The sequence below is a fragment of the Pinus tabuliformis genome, chromosome 7 (assembly GCF_031772625.1).
Source record: "Pinus tabuliformis cultivar Carrire ecotype Pingquan chromosome 7, CPIR1, whole genome shotgun sequence".
NCBI classification, from domain to species: domain Eukaryota; kingdom Viridiplantae; phylum Streptophyta; class Pinopsida; order Pinales; family Pinaceae; genus Pinus; species Pinus tabuliformis.
In genome coordinates, this window is record NC_142293.1 from 1788203099 (window position 1) to 1788228158 (window position 25060).

A 25060-nucleotide genomic window follows, 5' to 3' on the forward strand; every position below is an offset into this window, starting at 1 on the left:
ACCTCGCTCCAGAAATTGAACTGACTAGTCTCCCTCAGTGTGTTCTCCAAGTGACCCTCAAGCCTCCTTTTATACTTTTCACGTTGACAAATCAACGATTGAGATTAAGTCCCTAATCAACGACTAAGATTAGATATGGCTTGATCCACGACTTTTGGACCATTCTAAAACAGTTTTATATTAATTCACATTAAATTTTAATTCCCTGAGTTTAGACTTAGGGACTCCATTAAAAATATTAATTATTTTAATATTTCCCAAACTGTTTAGAATATGCCCAAACCCTTTCTGGGTATTGGAGATCTCATGTGCCTTAGCCTCTCCACCAAATTTCGTGGCTAGAGCATATCCGATGCTACCCCAAATCAACACTCCCTCTTATCGAGGACTGTGGTCTAGTAATACTCCACACTGAGCATCACACTGATTATACGACACCGGTACCTGTGCTGATGCTAGGCCTCCCCGCCCAACATCCTTTGCATTGCTGCATCCTGTACTGCTATCCATGGCCCTTCCACTGCCACTGCTGCATCCGTACTGCAACTCCCTCTGCATCCGTTTTGCTGTTGGTCCTTTCTCCCAACACTGCATCTGCACTGCAAGTCCCTCTGCATCTGTGCTGTTGTTGGTCCTTTCTCTCAACATTGCATTTGCATTGCAACTCCCTCTTCATTCGTGTTGCTAACAACTCATTTCTACTTTTGAAAGGGGTTCTTTACCATCCCCATCCTTTCCCTGAAGTAGTCAAATTTTGACTTTCCAAGGGCCTTGGTGAGGATATCTGCCACCTGTTCTCCTGTAGGAGTGTAGCTCAACTGTACAGCTCCTCATTGGACACAGTCTTTGACAAAGTGACACTGGATATCAATATGCTTCAACCTATCATGAAACACTAGATTCTCAGAGAGTTTGATGCAACTCTGATTATCACACATGATCCTGGTCGCCTCCATATTTCTTCTGAATAGGTTCACCAACAGTTTTCTAAGCCATATGGCCTCACACGAAGATGTGCTTTCTGCGATATATTCTACCTCAGATGAGCTCAGACCCACGGACTTTTGTTTCCTACTGCACCATGAGGTCATTCCTGATCCAATATTGAAACAGTACCCAGAGGTACTTTTCCAATCCATTGAACTTCTTGCCCAATCTCCATCAGTAAATCCGCTCAAACTGATATCCTTCCCCTTGGTGTATAAGAGCCCATAATCAATTGTTCCTGTAAATGCCTGAGAATGTGTTTGGCTACTGCCCAGTGTGACCTCTTTGGTTCCACCATGAATTGACTGAGGGTGTTGACAGCGTAGCAAATATCGGACCTGGTATTGACCAGATACATCAGGGACCCTATGAGCTGCTGATATAGGTGGGATCGACATCCTTGCCTTCTGATGCATCAATCTTCTTCCAGTTGGTGATCATTGGCATAGCCATAGGTCTATAGTCTCCCATCCTGAACCTTTTCAGGATATCTGTAGCATACCTCCCTTGCCCAAGGAAGATTTCTCCTTTCTTTTACCAAACTTCCAACCCTAGGAAGTAGTGCATTCGTCTTAGATCCTTCATACGAACGCTGTGGCTAGATTCTTCTTGCAGTCCTCAATGAGTTTGGATGATCCTGTCAAAAAGAGATCATCCACATATAATACTATGATAAGCGGCTCGTTCTCTATGATCAAATAGTAGAGATTTGGATCCGCGTCACTCTTGACAAACCCCATCTTCTGCAACTAGCCATCTATTCGACCATACCACACTCTCGGTGCCTGCTTCAGCCCATACAAGGCTTTCTTCAGTCTGCATACATGAGACTTCTTCTCATGAGTTTCAAAGCCCTCTGGTTGTCCAATGTATATCTCTTCTTTTATTACCCCATTCAGAAATGTTATCTTGACATCCATCTGATGGATCTCCCATCCTATCTGGGCTACAAGAGATATCACGGTCCTAATAGATGTATACCTGGCTACCGGGGCGAAGGTTTCCTCATAGTCAATCCCTTCCTTTTGAGCATACCCCTTAGCCACAAACCTGGTCTTGTATTTCTCAACACTGCCGTCCGCAGCATATTTGATCTTGTAGATCCATCTTGAAACTCCCACAGATCTGTCTTGAGGCCTTGACACCACCTCCCAGACATCATTCACCATTATGGAGTTATACTCCTCTACCATCGCATCTAGTCAGACCTGATGTTGCGCTGCCTCCTTGAAATTGGCAAACTCTCCATCCTGAGCTACTAACGCCTAATATTTGTCTCGCTATTTTCGCTCCCTCTTACTATTCCTTAGCTCACCGATGAAGTTCTCTACATCACGCAGAATCTGACGAAGTTCCCTGCTAGTTCTTCCTCTGCCAGCAGGTGGTTCTGTTTGCTCCTCCTCATCATCCTTAGAATCTTCTTGTCCTAAGGAAGTATTCTTCACTTCTGTTGGTTGAAGAGGCATGGCCAACAGATCCTCTTTCGACTGCTCCTCGGAAGGCATTTCGCGAGATCTTCTGAAAGCTCTATCCTCCATGAACTTTACATCTCGTCATACTACTACCTTCCTTCTCCCTGGAAGATAGATTATGTATGCCTTAGCGTTCTCGCTATATCCCACTAGATATCCCTTTTCTGCAGTTTGATCCAGCGTCTTCCTCTTTTCTTCGGGTATGCGGCAATATGCTAAACTCCCAAATATCTTGAAATGACTGATCTTAGGCCTCTTCTTAGTGAAGACTTTCTCTGGAATAATCTTGCCCAATGCCCGATGAGGAGTCCTGTTCTGAACGTAGACAACTATGTGCATGCTTTTGCCCACAAGAATTTTGGCATGTCCTGATCATAGCATGGCCCTAGCGCTTCTACAATAGTCCTGTTTTTCCTTTCTACCACCCCATTTTGCTCCGGATTGTACAGAGTTGTCCGCTCTCTTCTGATGCCCTCCTTAGCGCAATAATCAGTGAAGTCCTTATTGACATACTCTCCACGATTATCTGAGCGCAAAACTTCTATTTTCTTCTCAATCAAATTCTCCACCAGAGCCTTGAACTCCTTGAATCGACAGAAAACCTCATCTTTGGTTTTTAGAAAATAAATCCAAGTTTTCCTCGAGTGGTCATCAATGAAGGTAAGGAAAGACTCGATACCACTGAGAGCTTTGACGAGCATAGGTCCGCAGATATCTGAGTGTATCAATCCTAGTACACTCTTGGCCCTGTGTTTGCTCCTAGGAAATGCCGCCTTGGCATATTTTCCTAGAGCGCATCCCCTACATATATCATCTCGTTCTGTACTCAGATCCGAAACTCTTGTTACATTGCTCCTGAGAATTCTCAGAGCTCCATGGTGCAAGTGACCCATCCTTCTATGCCATAGTTCGTTCATGTCCTTGTCTCCATGACTGGCTATTAGTGCCATTGGTGATTCTAGTTGTAATCTGTACAACCAATTACTTTTGATCCCGATCTGTGCTTTCCTTTTCTAGCTTGAGTGTTTGATGTATACCGTTTCCTTGATGAAGTAGACGTCATAGTCCGTGCCTTGTAATTGTGACACGGAAAGTAAGTTCATCCCCAATCCTAGTACATGCAACACATTTGTGACATGGAACCGCTCCCCCAATTCTATCTGAAAAACTATGGTACCCTTACCTACTAGAGTACACTTTGCCTTGTTCCCCATGGTGATTTGAAAGTTCATCTTCTCTTCTCGATATTCTGAGAAACACTCCCTGATTCCCGTCATATGCCACGAGGCTCCACTGTCTATATACCATACTTCTGATGATGTAACACTAGTCATGCACGCCGTTTCTTCTTCCAGCCTGAAAGCCAACATAGAGAAATCAAAATCTCTTTTTCTTGTGCAATCTTCTGAAAATCTGCATGAGTCCCCTGAGGTGGATGCCTCTGCATCGTGGTCTCGACCCATGACTGATTTTCCCTTTCTGTCTTGATTACTTGCTCTGATACCATGTGAAAATTCTATCGCTGCAGCAACTGATTTACTTTTCCTACTTATTTCACCATAAGTTATTCATGGAATTATTTCAATAAACATTAAAATAAATACTTGCTGCAGATATCACACCGTGATACAGAAACAACCATATGCATAAGAATCAACACAATGACAAAGTTATTTTGGACTAATGTCCCTGGAAAAAACCAATGTGGGAAAACCGGTTGCAACAAGGGAGGATTTTATTATTCAGCAATTTTCTAGTACAATAGGTTGCCAAACTGGCTTACCCACAGATAGACAAATTTTCAACACTTCTTTTGAACCCAACGTCAGCCCTACTGACCTCTGCATGACCTGAAATCCCCTGCGTTAGCCTATTGAGACTCTGTGCAGCCTCTCTGGCCTTCTGCGTCACTCCTGCAGCCTCTGCGTGGATGACGCAGGCCTTGTTGGCTCTGCACTGTCTCTGCTACCTCTGCGTGGCTCCCTCTGGCCCTGCGTTTTCCTTTTCTGCCCATGCTGATCTCCCGTCTCTTTGTTCTGTATTTGCTGCCTCCTGACTGTTCTTTAGACCACTGGTTCAATTTCTCAGCTGACCCCTCTCTAGAAATTGAACTGACTGGTCTCCCTCAGTGTGTTCTCCAAGTGACCCTTAAGCCTCCTCTTATACTTTTCTCGTTGACAAATCAACGACCGAGATTAAGTCCCTAATCAACGACTAAGATTAATTCTGGCTTGATCCATGACTTTTGGACCATTCTAACACAATTTTATATTAATTCACATTAATATTTTAATTTCCCTATGTTTAGACTTAGGGACTCCATTAAAAATATTAATTATTTTAATATCTCCCAAACTGTTTAGAATCTGCCCAAACCCTTTATGGGTATTGGAGATCTCATGTGCCTTGGCCTCTCCACCAAATTTCGTGATTAGAGCACATCCGATGCTACCCCAAATCACCAAGTTGAAGTCGTAAAGTTGTGGGACCACACGAGACCAAGTGGACCAGAATCAGGTCAAGGAAGTGGAATTGATCAACCAAGGAGGGGCTTGACCTAATTAGGGAAGAGAAGAGGATCAAAGGACAAATTTTCTTTTGAGATTTATATGCAATGATCCTAATGAGGTCACTAACCCAGAATCAACCTAGGGCAAGAAATGGCCTTGTGGCTAGGGCTTACTATATCTCGGGATTCTACCGTCGGAATTGCTTGAAATTTGGAGGACCTCTTGAGAAAACTACAATGCAATAGTGGACCAATTTTCAAGGGTTTTGGATGGCTACAAATGATTTCGTGTGATGCCCTAGGAGACCTTCTTGGGTTAGGCCTAGAATTGGAAGAAATGAAGAAAGTAAATGTTATTTTCACTACCAAAGGGATACAAGGATCAATGCCTTATTGCTTGGGCTTAATGGAGTTAAGATACACATAGATCATGAAATTTCGTGAGCTAAGGAGCCGTAACTGATCTTTGCTAGCCTCTCCAAGGGCAACAATTAGATTAATAGAGATTTATAAATCAAATTTGGAAAGGAGACAGTTTTGAGGTTTTTAACCTAAGAGGTGCCTGTAGGAACATTTGCCCAATCTCTCAAAGGTGAATGCATGCATTTAATCACTTATTCATGCTCCCAAAAGAATTTCGCACTACATTTAACCCATACAAGAATAAAGATAACAACATACATGCAGTTAACCAGTAAGATAACAAGAATAGCGTCAAAATTTCGACTTACATGAGAGAGAGAGTATATCCATTTATCAACTTTGCATTAGAGAAGCTCCAAAGACAATAGTGAAATTTGAACATCATAATGCATCAAGAAAAGCTCCAAAAATTCATCCTAGCAAAAATTGCGAAAATCTCATAAGAGATACTAATCCAATCTAAGTGATGATGAGAGAAATGAATCACCTCCCATCTATTTATACCATCTCTAATGAGTTCAATTTGCCTAATTGGTCTAATTAAGCCCCAAATAATAATTAATGTGTAATAATAACATCCCTTGGTGACAAGCCCACCAAGATAGCTCAATAACATAAAAATAAGCCTCTCAAGAGGGAAAAATGATCAATAGGATGAGTCGTTGGGCGACTGAGAAGGCCTAATGAAGTCTAAAGTGTGCCATGGTGAGAAATGGACTCCCAACATAGTGGACAAGGGGTTGGCCCCTTGTTTTCCAAGCAACTGTGGTGCTCCCAAGTGGGTGTGGGGGCACAAGGACATCCTCATGGGTCTCCAAGTGGATCGATAATGCCTATAAACTATCTGTAAGGGCCAGGATGATGACATAAGCCCTCTCTTTGTCTCCTACAGTGAGACACATCCTCATTTGGACTCTAGAACATTTGCCAAATGTATGGTGCAAGTGTGGAGCTGGATGGACATGGTGAACCAGGTGCATCATCCTCATCCAAAAGGTGGAATGCAAGCAATCAATGAGTGGTGTTGGGGATCTATGAAGTACTCTCTACTATGGTGGAAGCCCATGGATCGCAAAACTCACCCTACAAGTGCCAATGTGGCCCTTCGGTGGGTTAGGACCCTGTATAGGGAGATCAAACCCTAAATGGAGACCTACTTGCAATCCTGCATAAGATTCAATGCGTCCCCTTGCCCTCCAATACAACAAATCATTAGAATAATCAAGTAAAAGATCTTACAAGTCATGGAATCATTGGAGCACTTCATGGTGGCATGCCCTTCCATAGTGGCCTTTGGCATGCACAAGTGTCTCCAAGCTCAATGAGGGGTTAATCAAGGACCCTATTAGGTGGTTTCAACCTTTAAAGGGGGTAACATGTCCATGGTACATCCATCAAGTGGTAGGTGGCAAATGATATAGTGATGGAATAGAGTGGGAATCAGGGGAATGCTCCAAGCCACATGCCATGGTACAAGGTTAGTTATAATAAAGGAAGCCCACACCTAGGTATATGAGTGAAGGAGGGAGAAAATCATGGTACATTACCTACCCCGCCTTTGTTTTTCCAACCTTTTTCATATGCCTTTTTCCCTTGATTGATTTTTCTTCATAACGGCTCGGGGCTCCAGGGGATGAGAGCATGATGTGTAGGATGAAGTAGTAGGTACCCCTTTTTGAGGTGGGGCAATCACGTGTTCCTTAATGATGGAGGGGGCTCATCTAGGGCCCATAGGAACCAGGGTGAGCCATGGATAAGGGGTAGGGCTCATGCTTGGATTTTGCCCATGTGCTAAATTTGTATGTCCCTACCATATTTTGCATTTTGTGGTACATCTCCTGTTGAGAATGGCCTGAATTATGCTTTTTCTTTTCTTTTTAGTTGCATAAAACTTCGGGCATCGTTCCAAGCCTGACCCAAGGTGTGGACAAGGGGAGTGGGAGGCTAACTCTATGTGGACACAGTGAACACATGTCGACCCAGATGGGAAAAGAGATGAATGGGGCTAAAATAAGTGGAAGGGAGTGATGTATATGCTATCGGGGAGCGGGACCAAGCAACCGAAATTGGGATTTTCCATGTAGTGCCAACCCTAAAGCTAATGGCCAACAAAGGAGATCCCACTAGTCTAGACTCTAGAATATAAGTCTAACCACAAAATCGGGCAATGGAGACAAGAGTATAGACCTAGCTCACTCTTTCTGCCGAATCCCACCACCAATCCATACCCAAAAGTGCCCATGAAAAGTAAGGAAAATTACTCAACTATACGAATGAAAAGCCATACCTTTGAGGTCAGAGGGCCATCCTTCGAACATGCAATCATAGCGAGTGAGGGACCACATCGTTGGCTCAGGTGGCGGAGATAATGGTACATCAAGCTATCTAGTGGCTGTCGATTGAGGAACATTTAGGAGAAAATTTCTCTCCTATATACACTACCCATGGGTGGTGGGTAACAATACCCAAGGATTAGAGTATTTCCCAAGAAGCCAATAAAGGTGTGAGCATAAGTGACTATGGTATGACTTAGGGTTTACTTCATTGGAATGGTGTCTTTGACATGCAAGGCTACACGTAATGATAATCTCCATGGGTGTGTTTATAGAGGGAGTTCTTCATGCATTGAGTTACCCTTTCCTTGACACTGTGTCTTTCCACCCATTTCTATATATTCTTTGTTTTTCTTTGCAAGTACCCTTTTAATGCATATGCATTTAATTGTATAAGGTTTGGGATGATTTTAGTTAAGTACTTTCTTTAGTTATACATCCATTATAATAAGGATTGTTGAATTTTCTAGATTGGGAAGGTACTTTTGCGTAGGTCTGTTACCCACCACTTTGTGGGTGATAGGATTTTTTTCTTCTAGATGGTCCTCAGCTGGCAGCCAACAGCCCCTTACAGCCACCAGATAGCTTGATGTGCCATTATCTCTGCCACCTGAGCCTGTTATGTGGTCCCTCACCCATCTGTTATGATCATATGTTTGAAGGTGGGCCTCCCGACCTCGAAGGTATGGCTTTTCATTGGTGCAGTTGAGTGATTTTGCTTACTTATCATGTACACTTTTGGGCATGGATTGGTGGGGGGGATTCGACAAAAAGAGTGGGCTAGATCTGTACTCTTGTCTCCTCTGCTTGATTTGTTGGTTAGCCTTGTATCCTAGTCCCATGGGATCTCCTTTATTGGCCATTAGTTTTAGGGCTAACACTATTTGGGAAATTCCGATTTGGGTAGCGTGGTCCCGTTTCTTGACCAAGGTTGCGGGGGAGTGACTCCCTTCCCTTGAACCTGCTCTCAGAGCACACTCTTGAAATTGCTCTTGCAAGGAGCGAATTTCGGGAGTGCGCACCCTAAAAAAAATTCGCTCCCTAGCCTGTTTTGCAATTTTCTTTTTGCAAAAAAATTTCAAACACAATTTTTTTCAAAGAAACAATAATTTTTTATTGGGGCAGCCTAATGATCAAGCCTATGGCCCTAGTATTGATATGCGATTCATGGTAATGTTAAATTCTTAAAGTAAAAGTGACATTCTCCTTGATCTTCATAAGTGACATTCTCCTTAATCTTCATTTTCATCCTTCTACTTAAATTGTTAACATTACCATGAAATGACTCAAGATGTTTGATAGTGGTTCCGACCTCATTGGATTTCATATGGAGAAAGTAGAATTTTAGATCTCATTCAAAATCCAGCAGACGTATCAATTTTTCAGGATTTCAGGATTGGGGGGATTGCAATGTTTCTATTGGATTTTGTCATGTACTAGGGTTCTCGTATTTAATCAAGAGCACCAATCCCTCTATGTACCTTGATGTTAGTGACATTGGTTGTCGAACTCCTCTATCATGACCCTACTAAAAATGTACGCATCACTCAAACAAAATCTTGACTTGACATGCTATGTTTTTTCTATCTTATGTTAATTCTGAGAGGGTGATATTAATGACAAAGATCCTAATTTTCCAATAAGACTTAGAAATTAGACATTTCTCGTGGCGGCAGGAGGCCCAAGCATTAACAATAGATAATAGATTTACTTGTCTTTTCTAGTTTCTAGTAGTTTTTATAACTGTTGACTCTTTCATATTTATTATGATATTTTTTGTAAACAATATATGACAATTTAAGTTTGAAGTTTGAAGTTGGCAATTATAACTCATTGGTAATGAATTATGAATATGATGCTTCATGAGAGTTGAAAGTCGTTTCATATCATTTCATTTTCATGTTAGAATTTTTATATAGTTTTGGTGATCAATGATAAATGTTATGTATTGAATTTTGAAAGCTTGAAACTTTAAAATTGATGAATCATGAGACTCGATATGTTGTATGTTACTAACTTGTGGACGTGGTTGATGAAGATTATAACTTCTAGATGATTGATGTTATATGGTTCAATCTATGTTTTTATGCTTTTTATATCTAATTCATCATTCTACATGCTTTTGTTGACATATATGCATCAAAATATATAAAAATATATATTATATAAAAATTCGCTCCCGAACCGGGATCTTTTGAAAATGTTGCTCCTTGCTCCTGCTCCCGCTCCCCGCTTTCACTCCCACTCCCAAGTAACCTTGTTCCCAACACCATATACATCACTCCCTCCACTCATTTTAACCTCATTCATCACTTTTCCATCGGGTCCACATAGAGTTAGCCTCCCCCTCCCTTTGTCCACACTTTGGGTCGGGCCTAGAATGATGCCCTAGAAGTTGATGCAGCTAAAAAGAAAAGAAAAAGCATAATTTGGCTACTCTCAACAAGAAATGTACCACAAAATGCAAAATATGTTCGGGACATACAAATTTAGCACGTGGAAAAAACGGGACATATAAATTTAGCACATGGACAAAAGCCAAACATGAGGTCTACCCCTTATTTATGGCCATCGCCTTAGTTCCCATGGGCCTCAGATGAGCCCCCTCCACATGAAGGAACCATGATTGTCCCAACCCCTGGTGGGAAATGAAATGCCCCACCTTAAAATGGGGCGCCTACTGCTATATCCTACATGTCATGCTCTCATCCTTTGGAGGCCTGAGTAGTTATGAAGAAAAATCAATCAAAGCAAAAAGCATATGAAGAAGGGTGGAAAAACAAAGGCTATGGTAACTCATGTACCACAATTTGCTCCCTCCTACACTCATGTACCCAAGTGTAGGCTTCCCTCATTATAGCTACCCTTGTACCATGACATGTTGATCTAAGTGGATATTTGTGGCCACCCACCTATTCCACCTAAACCTCTAGTCGGTTTCTTCAATTTCCTTGATTATAGCAACATTTACTATTTTTAGCAGTTTTTTGGGTCCTCAACTTTCGACGCTATTTTGACCCCCTAAATGTCATTTTTTTTTAGGTTCGCAGCAGGCACATAGCAATAGGGAGGGGCCTGCCGCAAATCCTGTAGTACTCAGAGAGATCTTTCCAACGAGGTATTGTATGCGCCAAATGGAGACCATATGACCAAGTTATGGCCCTGGGAAGTTGGTTGCCCAACTAACCCCAACGGGGCCCACAAACTCTTCGCGTTCCATCTCTTGGGGTTAGGGTTTCCCTTTGTTGTTCAATAATAAAAATTCCCTTAAGCCTCATTGTAACATAGTTCATATTGATGTAGCCGCCACAAGTTTTCTTAGAGATAAACTACCATCGCCCGAGCTAGTTTATTTCCATTCTGCTTATAAACACCTTTCAATTCTTTGATATTAATGAAATGAAGATTTATTTCTGCTACATATTTGTGTTTATGTTTATATCTGTATTATGTTGCGTTCCTACATAAGTCTGGATACGTGGTATTCGAGCGGTCTGCTCTTTCTTTGTTTTTCTTTGCATGTCCCCAATGAGGTCATGGTATTAGGAGTTAGGGCTCGAACTGGTTGAACCTTTGCAAGACCAGTCTCACAAACCTCAATGACCTCCCATGGCGAAAGGAAAGAAAGACGAGGGTGCAGGAGATCCTTTCAAAATATTGCTCGAGGAAGCCCTCGAGCGACAGAGGAATGCGATGATGGATAAATTTTCCCAGATCCTTGGACGTCTACCCACAAGTGACACATCTTCATCCAACAACCACTTTGGTGGTGCCACTCCCTTTAAGGTACAAGTCAATTTTGACACTCCCATATTTGAAGGCCAAATAGATGCAAACACTGTAGATAGATGGTTAAATCTATTGGAAGGATATTTTTCGGTTCATGACTTTTCCAATTGCAAAATGATTACTTTTGTACTCCTCAAAGCCGCCCCACATGTCATGGACTAGTGGCAAACCTACTGTGAACAAAAGGACAAGAGGGAAACCTCATTGTTTTCAGCGACAATCAGTTGGAATTCTTTCTGAGACGCCATCAAGGAACAATATTACCCGATCGGGAGCTATGAAGATAAATACATAAAGTGGACCATGCTACGATAGGGAAGGGACCAAGATGTGCAGAGTTCACAAATATTTTTCATACCCTTTGCACGAAGTTGGGTATCAAGGTGAGTGACATTTGGTACTCAAGTACCGTGACTGTCTACACAAGTACATCCAGGACGAGATGGAGTTCCTGGACATCTCATTGCTTGGCGCCACCTATCGATACGTTGTCAAGATCGAGCAAAAATTTAAATAGAAGAAGTAAGACTTTGGATCTGCGAATCCGAAGCAAGGAAAAGGTGCCCCCAAACTGCAGAACAAAGGACAAAGCCAAGGTGGGGTGACCTAGGACAACTCGCCAAAGCCGCAAGCAAAATACAACACCACGAAGACAAAGAGGGACACAGAGAAATGGTATGAGGTCCATAAGAGCCCCACTCACAACACAAGTGAGTGTTGAGCCAAACAGTCACTTGTGGTTGAGTTGAAGGCTTTCAAATCAATTGTATGTTTAGACTCTGAGTCAGAACCCAACAAGAGGAATGATGAAAGGAAGCAGATTATTGATCCGGAGCCCAGTGTCATCGTTGCCACCACCAAGATCCAGAAGATTGAGCTCGAAGATCCAGAGGAGGGGGAGTGACTCTTCCACTCACAGATGTGGGTGAAGGTTTATCCGCTGCAATTCATTATCGATAGCGGAAGCCAAAAGAACCTCATTTCAGTAGAGGTCGTGAAGTGGTTGGGTCTACCGACCACACCACACCCACAACTGTACATCATCGGGTGGCCTCACCAAGGACAACATCTCCGCGTCAGCCAACAGTGTCGCCTTCCCTACAACATCAAGGCCTTCACAAATGAGGTATTGTGTGATTTTGCTCCTCTTGAAGTTTGTGATGTATTATTAAACCAACCATACATGTGGAGGCATCATGCTGTGTGTGAGTCTAGGTGTCACGACCATGAGCTGAGCATGTGCGATGAGTGATGGTGGAGATATAACTTCGGTTAAATGCGACGAGCCAAGTTTGCGACGACAAGCGGGTGCATTCGGTTAAACGTGCTCTGACAAGTGTGCGACGACGAGTTGTGCGATGGTGAGTTGTGCGACGATGAGTTGCAATAGTGCGACAAGCTACTTGGAGAGTCGAAAAAGCGAGATTTGGAAAATTGGCTAAGTATGGGGAGCGCGTGCGACGAGTTATAGGAGGTGTCGAAAAACCAGCGAGTTGGTGGGTCGACGTGCGGAACGGATGAGTTGGCGGGCCGGCGTGCGGAAAGTGGTAGAGTCGGTTGGCCGATGCACTCTTTGGTATTTTTCATGGGTGGATTATGTGGTCGGCTTGGGTAGGCCAACCCACCTTGAAACATAATGAGTTCATGTATATTGGTGGCAACTTGATGGAGGAAGAGCAACCAAGTTCAAGTGAACAAGCATTGGGTTAAGCACTTAGGCGAGTAAAGGAAAGAGCGAAAGAAGAGGGCGAGGTGTAGGCAGACCAAAGGCCGTAGTATTGCGCCAAGGAAATAGAAAAACACATAGTTCGAGTGGACTATTTTGGCGGATGAGTTGCAGGTGGGTGCTCCTGCCTAGCGGACGAGCTGCAGGCAGGCACACCTGCCCGGTGAGTTGCGGATGGTGACCTAACTCGGCGGGGTGGGCGCTCCTGCTCGGCGACGAGTTGCGGAAAACTTCGGTGCGAACGAGCTGAGGGTGAGTTGCCGGTGCAACGAGTTGTAGGCAAGCTGTCGGTGCGATGAGCTGCGGACGGGTACTGAAGTGCGCTGAGCCGTGGAGGACGACCCAGGGTGGGCACCTCTGCTCAGATGAGCTGCGGAGAGTGACCCAACCCGGTGGGGTGGGCGCCTCTGCCCAAGGGTGAGATGCACGACACAACAGGGGTGTGGGCCACCCTGAATGACAAAATGTGGGTGCTGCTGAACGGAAGGGTGACCCGACCCGGTGAGGTGGGCGACCCAACACGAGCAGGCCAAGTTGTTGTATTTTGGCAGATTTGCTAAGGTGAATCTTGGGGTTTCTTGGCAAAGGCTGTACATGTAAAAATATTTGTAAAAGACTGTTTTATTATTATTGCACAGACTCTAATTTGGGAGTTGCCCCTCCCATTAAAAGAAAGTATTTCCGCTGTGCATATTTATATGATGATGATGAATGTTAATTCTACTATGTAAAATGATGAAAGCTTAGTAGAATTGAAGGAAAATAACTAAGTGTTGAATGTTAGGCATAGCTCGTACTCATTAGTATTGGTGAAAAGAAAGTGGGTAGCGATGCCGCACCTGCCTATGTGCGGTTGAAAGACCACCGCCAAGATAGGGGCGTGACAGTTGGTATCAGAGGTTTGATTCAGATGAATTGAGATTTGAAGATTGAAGTGAAAACTTCGTGACAGTTGATATCTGTTGGTAGCAGTTGGTATTGGGTTTTGAAGTTGATGACCGTTGAGGGTAAAGCAGGTATTGAAAACTTGCCGAACAAATGAAGATGGTTGAAAGAGCATTTCAAAAGCTTGAAGACATGACAGATTATTGGAAAGACGAGACGCAAAAATGTTATGAAGCTCTTGTGCAAGAGTGGGAACTCTTGATACACATGGGAGACAAGATAGTGGACATGCGGAAGGACTTGAGTAATCTTCATGGAAGGACTGTTGAACTCAATGAACTTGATGAGAAGATACGACAGGGTGATCAAAGACTCCAAGAACTCATGGATGAGCGAGTTCGACTAAGGGAGAAAAGCACCATGGCACAGGCAAAAGTCAAGGGACTTGAGGACGAAATCAAGAGGGACTTTCTTGGTCGAAAGCCTGTTGTGATAGAGCAAGATGAGCTTGATTACATTGACAAACTTGGGGACTATCACCAAACCATGAAGGAAGATGTTCGGAAGATTGGGTCACTTCGAATAGAAGAAGTCAATGTGTGCCAAGTAGGTGCACTTAAGCAGAAAGAATGGAGGAAAAGCTTGATGGAGCTCAAGCTAGACAAGGATCGAGTTGCTTAGATGAACCAAACAGAGAACTAAAGTACCTTAAGAAGGAAGTCAGATCGAAACATAAGTTGAAAGACTCTTCTGAGGTTGAGTTGTTGAAAAAGGTTGCAAAGATAAGATGCAAGATCAAGCCTAGAGAGGATGGTGATGCCTTAAGGCTGAGTTTTGTGCAGGTAACCATACATGGCAAGAAGTTTGCTGCATTGGTGGATACGGGGGCTACTCACAACTTCCTTAGCAAGAAAGAAACAACATCTTTTGGGAAGAAAGCTAAAGTGGGGAGAGAGTCGAGTGCTTTTAAAGCAGTGACCTCTACCATGAAATCCGTAACAGGTATTTTGAAGGACACTCAGGTGAGAGTGGGTTCATGGTTTGGGAAGTTGGACTTAAGGGTGATTGACTTGGATGATCATACTATGGTGCTAGGGTAGGACTTTCTGAAAGATGCACAAGCCATACCAATGGTGGACCGATACATTCTCTTGATTATAGCTGGAGGACAAACTATTCTGGTTTCAATGACTATAAGGAGTTGCTTTGGATATAGACCAAGGATGGCTTCGATGACTTTCTATCCAAAGGATCCAAATGTGAAGCATGATTATGTGGAGCAAAGGGGACTTGGATGTATGACTCAGACAATGAAGGAAAGGAAGATAATTGATTTTGTTGCGAGAGCTAGAAGGAAAGATGAAGGTGGAAAGACAGTTTCACACATCTTGAGACACTTGACAGGTGCATCTTCTACGGAGGATCTTCACCATGGAGTTGCTGATGAAGGAAGTTCGAGTACTTCTTCAAAGGCAGTGGTTGGGGAAGATTATGCAGGTAGAGATCCGGCTGGCATAGTGGATTTTTGCAGGTATGCCATGGGCATATATGACTTTCAGTTGACGAAAGACAAGCTTGAGAAGCTTGGCTGTACACATGAGGAGGTTGAAGCTGTGCACAAGTATTTGAGGATGTAGTATCAATCGAATACATGGGTGGATGAGAGTCAGGGAGGAAACTTCTTGGCCTTCCTTCTTGATAGATAGACCTTGGAGATAGGTGTGTGCAGGTCCTTGATATCTAGGAGGACTGCACCACCCTTACAAGGGGCCTTGGAGATGAGGCTTCTTTTCTTGATAGGTTGATGATGCTTGGATGAATGTGACTGTATGACAACACATTGGCATTAACATCATGGGAAACATGTTGCAGATGAGATGATGGACTATGTCATGGACCTAAGCATGGCTTATTTTACACTTGGATGGATTCTTGATCGAGTTGGGATTGTGACAAGATGCTGAGAAACAACCAATGATGACCTGAGGAGGTTCATTCTCATGAGTTGAGCGCTACAATTGGATTAGCTACCCAACTAGTTCGATGATATGGGGGCATGTAGTGCACCGAGTTTGTGTTAGATAGATGTCTTGGTTACGACTGAGATGTTGTTTTGGATGGAGTATTATGCAGTGATTCACATGATGATGATACATGATGAGGCCATACACGGTATATGTTGCAGTGATGCCATGTAGTCGAGTTGGAGGGACCAACCTTATGAAAATTCTATTACTGCAGCAACTGATTTATTTTTCCTACTTATTCTTCAATAAGTTATTTACGAAATCGCTTTAGTAAATATTAAAATAAACTCTACTGCAGATATCACACCATAGAATAGAAACAAAACATGCACAAAAATCAAACACATCAACACAGTTATTTTTGGACGAATGTCCCCGGAAAAACCCAATGCGGGAAAACTGGTGCAGCAGAGGAGGATTTTATTAATCAGCTTTTCATGAGTACAACTAGGTGCCAAACAGGCTCACCCAATAGAGATAAATTCTCCAGCACCTCCCTCAGACTCAGCATCAGCCTTGCTGGCCTCTGAACAATGCCCAAACCCTCTGCGTCACCCACGTATGCCCTCTAGTGACTACGCAGTCGTGCTGCCTCTGCGTCTGCCTGAGAGGCTCTGCGTTTGCCTCTCTGATCTCTGCGCTGATCTTCTGGTACTGTTCCTACCTCTTTATTCTGTATTCGCTACCTCTTGTTGCAATCCAGTCTTCTAGTTCGAATTTCTCAGCAAACCCCGCTCCAGAAATCAAATTCACTGGTCTCCCTCAGTGTGTCTCCAACTGACCCTCAAGTCCCCTCTTATACTTTTCCAGTTGATGAATCAATGACCGAGATTAAGTTCCTAATCAATGGCTAAGATTAAAATAGACTTGATCCTTATCTTTTGGAAGCTTCTCATTCTTATCTTTATTAATACCCATTAATATTTTTATTTCCCTATGTTTGGACTTAAGAACTCATTAAAAAATATTAATTATTTTAATATCTCTTCATCCGGATGGATTTTTCCAAAACAATTTCTGGGTTTTGCAGATTTCATGTGCTTTAGCCTCTCCACCAATTTTGATCGCTAGAGCACATCCGATGCTACCCCAAATCAACACTCCCTCTTAATGAGGAATGTGCTCTAGTAATACCCCACACTGAGCATTACTCTGATTATATGGCACCGGTACTTGTGTTGATGCTTGGCCTCCCCGCCCAACATCCTTTGCACTGCTGCATCTTGTACTTGTTGAAGTTTCTAAGTCTAACAATTAGAAACCCTCCATGTACTTTCTAATTTATTCCTTCCTACTTGTTTTGATTAATTAACAAGTTATTTACCATGTAAATACTAAAAATAAGCACAAATACATGCTCAACACATTACAAACCATCAAATTAAGCAAACAGAAACAAGCACACAAATGACACCGTTAGTTTTGGACTAATGTCCCCGGAAAAACCCAATGCGGGAAAACTGGTGCAACTATCTGAGGTTTTGATTTATTAAGCAGTTTCAGAATACAATCTGGGTGCCAAATCTGGCTCACCCAACAAAGAAAAATCTCGGCAGTAGTACCTCTCCTTCGGAGACACATGCTCCGGCTGAAACCCCGAATAAACACTCTGGCAACTCCTTAGTTCCAATCTGCCCCATGAAAAACCCCAATGTCAGCCTCTAGGGACTGCGTTAGCCTCTTCTTTCCTCTGTGTCAGCTTTCCCAACAGTTTTGGCAGTTCTCGGCAGTTCTGGTTGTTCCCGGTAGTTCCGACTTCTTCCCTTGGCGTCAGCTTTCCCTGCAGTTTCAGCAGTTCTCGATAGTTCTGGCTGTTCCCGACAGTTTCGGCTTCTGCCCTTTGCATCAGCTTTCCCGGTTGTTCCGGCAATTCCCAATAGTTCCGACTGTTCCTGGCAGTTCCAACTTCTGCCCTCTATGTCAACTTTCCCGGCTGTTTCGATAGTTCCGGTTGTTCCCGATAGTTCTGGCTTCTGTCCTCTGCGTCAGCTTACCCGACTGTTCTAGCAGTTCCCGGAAATTCTGGTTGTTTCCGACAGTTCTGGCTTCTGCCCTCTGCGTCAGCTTTCCCGGTTGCTGCGTTGATCCTCCCAACACTATCTCTGCCTCTCTGCTTCTGTATTCATTGCCCCTCAGCTACAACTCCAGATCACTCTCTCAACCTTATCAGTAAACCCAACCCCAGAAAGTCGAAATCTTGATCTCTTGGTGTGTTCTTCAAGTGACCCTCAAGCCTCCTCTTATACTTTTCTCGTTGACAAATCAACGACCGAGATTAAGTCCCTAATCAATGGCTAAGATTAGATCTGGCTTGATGCATGACTTTTGGACCATTCTAACACAGTTTTATATTAGTTCACATTAATATTTTAATTTCCTTAAGTTTAGACTTAGGGACTCCATTAAAAATATTAATTATTTTAATATCTCCCAAACTACTTAGAATCTCCCCAAACCCGTTCTGGGTATTGGAGATCTCATATGCCTTAGCCTCTCCACCAAATTTCGTTGCTAGAGCACATCCGATGCTACCTCAAATCAACACTCCCTCTTGGCAATGACTGTGCTCTAGCAATACTCCTTACTGAGTATTACTCTGATCATCCGACATCGGTCCCTCTGCATTCGTGCCACTGGCCATGGCCCTGCCACTGCCACTGCCACTGCTGCATTTGTACGACAACTCCCTCTGCATTCGTGCTACTGCCCATGGCCCTGCCACTGCCACTGATGCGTCTGCACTACATCCCCTCTCATCATGCTACATCGTGCTTCCCATAGCACCGCCACTGCTAACTGCTGCATTGCAACTCAGTTACTGAGAAGTAAGTAACTGATCTCCCAACTCTGACATCTCTATCAAGCTAGAGACACTCCCGATGCTGAAGCTCCCTCTGTCGCTGACAAGTGCTCCCTCTCTGACCTCTGCGCTGCTGCAACAACTCCCTGCATCTCGCACCATTTCACACCTCTCTATGCCATCCTGCACTGGTGCAACACTCCCGTGCCTCTCGCACTGTTGTAGCCTGCTAGCCTCGTGTTGTCCTGGGAATCCTTTACTATCGCTCCCTCTGCTACTCCATCCTCATTCGTCTCTACCGACATCTGCCAGTATTGCTACTCCTCATCGGGGCTCCTGTAGCAAGGTATAATCCAAGTGGTTGGGTACCTCGAGGATTCTGCCCCTCATCGCCTGTAGTCTGCTTGACTACAGCTCGATGTCTCCCCACTTCTTTTCAAGTGGCACATGAGTACTCATGGCACAATTGTCATCCCTCAAGGCGAAGGCATTGATACAATGTTTATCTAGAATGGACAGGATCCTGGCCTTCCAGACCACAAAGTTGGGCGCTCTGTCCAACCTATCCTAATCCCTCATCCCATTCATGGCCTTCTCTCTACTCTTCTCTATCAACTCCTCCGAGTCTCTCTACTTCCTGCCTAGAAGTTCTTGGTTCGACTCCTACTGAGTCTCTCTACTTCCCCTCTGGAAGTTCTCTGTTTGACTCCTTCGAGTCTCTCTACTTCCCGTCTAAAAGTTCTCTTCTAGACTCCCTCTGAGTCCCGATTTCCCTCCTAGAAATCCTTCTACCAACCATCAAGTTTCCCCTCTCCGATCGTCTGTGCAATTGCACCACTGATCTGGATTCCTTGGCTAGAAATCCGCCTCGACAGCAACTCCCTCCCCTTGGTCTTGCCTTGTTAGGTACTGTTATGACTATAGTACCCCACCAGCTTCACTCTGCAACTTACCCATAGCCTCCTATACCCCAACAACTGAAGGATTGAGCCACTTGGCTCTGCGCAATCCCGACACCGACAAATTAGAGCCCCCAATCAACTACGTCAGCCCTCTTGGCCTCTGCTTGGCTCTGCGTGAGCCTCATTCTGCCTCCCTTAGCCTCTGCGTTGTCTTTCTCTGGCCTAGAATGATGACACAGTCCCTCTGCGTCACTCCTTCCTTTGTTGCCTTCTGCAAGGATCAGCTCTGTCACTCAGGACAATTGATTTCTGCTGCTGCTGCTCTGCTCGGCCGATGTCCTCAGTTCTCTTGTGATCTGCAACCACGCTCTGATACCATGTTGAAGTTTCTATGTCTAACAGTTAGAAACCCTCCATGTACTTTCTGATTTATCCCTTCCTACTTGTTCTGATTAATTAACAAGTTATTTACCATGTAAATACTAAAAATAAACACAAGTACATGCTCAACACATTACATATCATCAACTGAAGGAAACAGAAACAAGCACACAAATGACATCATTATTTTTGGACTAATGTCCCCAGAAAAACCCAATGTAGGAAAACCGATGCAGCTATCTGAGGGTTTGATTTATTAAGCAATTTCAGAATACAATCTGGGTGCCAAATTCGACTCACCCAATAGAGAAAAATCTTAGCAGTAGTACCTCTCCTTCGGAAACAGATGTTCCGGCTGAAACCCCAGATAAACACTTCGACAACTCCTCAGCTCCAATCTGCCCCACAAAAAACCCAGCGTCAGCCTCTAGGAACTATGTCAGCTTCTTCTGCCCTCTGCATTACCTTTCCTGATAGTTCCAGAAGTTCCCGACAGTTCTCGGCAGTTCCGGCTTTTGCCCTCCGCGTCAGCTTTCCTGGCAATTCTGGCAGTTCTTGGTAGTTCCGGCTGTTCCCGGCAGTTCCGGCTTCTGCCCTCTACGTCAGCTTTCCCGACAGTTCAACTGTTCCCGGTAGTTCCAACTTCTGCCCTCTACGTCAGCTTTCTCGGAAGTTCTGGCAGTTCCGACTGTTCCCAGCAGTTCCGGCTTCTGCCCTCTGCGTCATCTTTCCCAACTGTTTCGGCAGTTCTCGGCAGTCCTTGCTGTTCCCGGCAGTTCCGGCTGTTCTGGCTGTCCCTGGCAATTCCGACTTCTGCCCTCTGCGTCAACTTTCCTGGCTGCTACGCTGATCCTCCCGACACTGTCTCTGCCTCTTCGCTTCTGTATTCACTGCCCCTCAGCTGCAACTCCAGATCACTTTTTCAACTTTCTCAGCAAACCCAACCTCAGAAAGTCGAAATCTTGATCTCTTGGTGTGTTCTCCAAGTGACCCTCAAGCCTCCTCTTATACTTTTCTCGTTGACAAATCAACGGTCGAGATTAAGTCCCTAATCAAAGGCTAAGATTAGATCTGGCTTGATCCATGACTTTTGGACCATTCTAACACAATTTTATATTAATTCTTATTTTAATATCTCTCAAACTGTTTAGAATCTGCCCAAACCCTTTCTGGGTATTGGAGATCTCATGTGCCTTAGCCTCTCCACCAAATTTCATGGCTAGAGCACATCTGATGCTACCCCAAATCAATAGTACTGTTGCCCATGGCTCTGCTACTGCCACTGCTGCATTCGTATGGCAACTCCCTCTGATGAGATCTATCCTCTTTTTCCATGCCCTATAATTGGATGCTCCTTCTAATTTGTTTTCTCTCTTCATTGAGTTAGACATTGATCTTGAAGATAGTAGGCTTGACTTCTTATATGATCCTTTTCCCTAATGACCCTTATTCAAATTTCTTAAAACTCCTTTCAATAGATCTCCAAGCTACCTTTTTCCTTCTTCTTCACCTTAGCTCTAATACCATGTTGGAAAATCAGAAAGGCAGAAATATTTTCTTTATGCTGATAATTACTTGTGATATTCTTATGTTCTTAATACTTATTAACTTTCTTTTGTTCTTCTTTTAACTTAGTTCATCAAGCAATTATCAATAACTATAACACGAAGATAAAAGACACTAGATGTAGGTGGGCATCCAGGCAGAAACCCCTATCTAGGGAAAACCTAGTCAACAACTCTTCCTTTATTAGTTTCACGAGATGATCCAAGACTCCTTGACCTAGACACAAACTTCCTCCAATCACCAAGTCGGCCCTTACTTTTGCAGATGATGACCTTCCAACAACAACTTTGACCTAGCACTTCGATCTTGCAGCAACAAAATTTCAACCTCCCTAGCAACAAAACTTCGACCCAACAGAACTTCGACCCAACAGCAGAAGAACTTCGATCCTAATGCAGGTTTTTGAACTTCCAACAATATCCCAACAAATTCACACATGTGAGAGAGAGACAACCCAGAAACTTTGACTTTTATCCTTCTCCAACAATTCTCCTCCTTCTCTTGGAATTTCACACTTTTTCTGCTCCTTCTATTTCAAACATGTGAGAGTGTGTCTTCCAAAGGAATCGAATTGCACTGTATATATACCCTTTTTTGGAGTTCGAATTACCCTCATGTAGGCCGACTTGATCAGGTAAGGGCCGACTTGGTGTGGAGGTGACAAATGACTTATTTGACTCAATAAAAATTCTTTTTACATGATTCAAAAGCCCAAGAAGGGTCTCATAAAATGGAGAATGACTCTAATGACTCAATATAAAACCTAGAAGTCCTCAATGGGGACTTTGACCTATAAAATGATGACCCAAGCATGAAACCCATGCTTTAATAAGTCATAATAATAATATAAAATCTCCTTTTTCTTTCTTTTGATAAATACTTTTCATTATGACTCAAATACAATTATGAAGACCGAACCTAGTTACATTCTTCAATGGTACATGTACAAAACCCATCTCAGAATCCTTCTGCGCTTGTACCTTAACTCATGCGGCTCATCTCTTGCAACATATCAGAATTCTTGGCCTCCTAAGACAGTGCTAAATCACACATTGCAAGGTCTTGACCCTAATCTAATGATCACTATATCTGTGGCTAGATCTGTGAGGGTTTCGCACCTCCTTATGCACAAAACGTCTCTTGTAAGCTTAGCCTACAATTCCTCCTCAGCCAAGCTAGATCTAGGGAGATAAAACCATCCCTATGCTTGATCCATGCTAGGCTTGGCACCTTAATTCTGTGGCATTTGAGACTTGCACTCCTCTTGACGAATGCCCTTGACATGATCAAACTCGACCTTATTTAGCCCTACTCGGCCTCCTAGCTTTGACCTATTCTTGGTCTACATCTCTCCTAGCCTCTCGATCAAATGAGCTCCTCCCACTTGAAGCCTTTAGCCTTCCCTTAGGCCTCTTTAAATAACCCTTCCTAGGCCTCCTAGGAACCCTCTAGATCTTAGGGGTTTTGTCCACTTAAACCTTAGGAAATATTAATGTTCTTTTTAATTTCCTTTTAGGTTTTAAACCCCAACTTGGGTCTAAAACCCCTCTACTTGGGTTCTTTTCCCACAAAGCCTTTTGTGACCAAAATCCTCACATACCCCAACTCCTGGGCTTGTGGAGTAACTCCCAAGCTAAATAATTCAATAGAAAACACTTATCTAGGAGACAATGGTAACTGCTAAGGTGAAACAAGGCAAAAGTCACAAATTTAGAGCATCATGATCTCATTATTTGACTCAATAGATGATTGCCACTTTTGTGACAAATACATAATGCGTTAACACTTATATGAAGCAATGAAATAGTGTACCTTGTGTAGTTGAAGCAGCATAATAATCACGTGTGTGAGCTCGGCAAGCTGTGGGGAGCATCATCACTCAATTCTTTGTGGAGAACCCTGAATTTTGTCTGTGGAACTGTTGTCTGTGATAAGGATCATAGGGGAAATTTTTTCTCTTGTTACCCCTACATGTTAGTGGGTAATAGGCCTCATAGTATAGGGAGCATTTATGGGGTGCTTATTGGTGTTCGTCGAGGGGAATTTGTAGCCTTGGCCAAGACGTGAGTTTTACATTCAATATGAGAGTGAGCACAAACTTGTAGAGGGAAAACCAATGATTGTTATCTAGGTGATTTTGTCGTTAAGTTGCAATTTCTATTTTCTAAATAAGTGTGGTGGCAATTCTGCAAATCATTCTAGAATGACAAGAGAGCAGGTGTAGTCAATTCCAAATTGTTCTTCAACAAAGTTTGTTGTTTTTGTGTTGAGGGGCTTTTTAGAATAATGTGCTAAAAGATTTTTGTGTTGATGGTAGGGAAATGTTAGAATAATGTCAACTGTCACATAAATAAATATACATGGGTATGATGGTATACTTATCTTGCATAGTTATGTGTTTTGAAATTCTATGGCTAGTGTAGTAGAATACAATTTTTTCCAAATAATTACTTCCTAATGATTTTCAACTAGTATTTTATGCCATGCCACTGTTATCATTGAATAATTACACTTCATAAAATCTCAACAGTGAATGCAACGGAAATAGTAAAGATCACAGAAAGACAACCACGCACAAAAGAGACAATAATTTTACTTTGGGAAACCCAACTTTGGGAGAAAACCTAACTTTTCCTATGAGAAATTATTCTTCAGCAAGGTTTACAAATCAACAATCTGTCTAGAAATTTGTGCCAATAATCCAAGTCAAATACTAGTCAAACTTGGTAAAAAAACTTTAGCAAGTCAACATTGGTCAAACTAGCCAAAATACACATAAGTCAACACTGGTCAAACAATGATCATATGATCAAACTTTGGCCTTGTTGTCAAATTCTTGTGGTCAACTACCTGCATGTGTGGTCCTTTTGTGGTCAATCCTGCAGTTTGCCTATGGTCAAATTCGGTACACCCTGCAGTGAAATCCAGTCAATCTCTGCAATCAAATTCAATCAAAGATTTGGTCATTGCGGCCTTCTTCTCACACGTGCAGCTGTCCAAGAGAGATAAAATAATGCAGTGTTGTGAAAATCGCGATTTTATTGTTTTATCGCAATTTTTTCGATAAAACGATTTTATCGCGATTTTTATACGAATTTATCACGGGTAATTTTTTTTGCACGATTTTTATGAAATTATCGCGATAACAATCGAAATTATCGTGCGGGTCTCCGACAGTGAGGTTTTGTAATGTTTTTTTGTTTTTTTATGAAATCATTTGCATAGTCGGGGCAGCGAGGTTTTATAAGGGATGCTAAATG

The 25060-nt window shown here is 43.0% G+C and overlaps 1 protein-coding gene across 2 annotated transcripts in view; it reads left to right on the top strand.

Moving 5' to 3' along the window:
- Window positions 1-25060, top strand: part of LOC149255503 (thioredoxin reductase NTRC-like) — a 362592-nt gene that overhangs the window by 331773 nt on the left and 5759 nt on the right. The window lies entirely within an intron of this gene.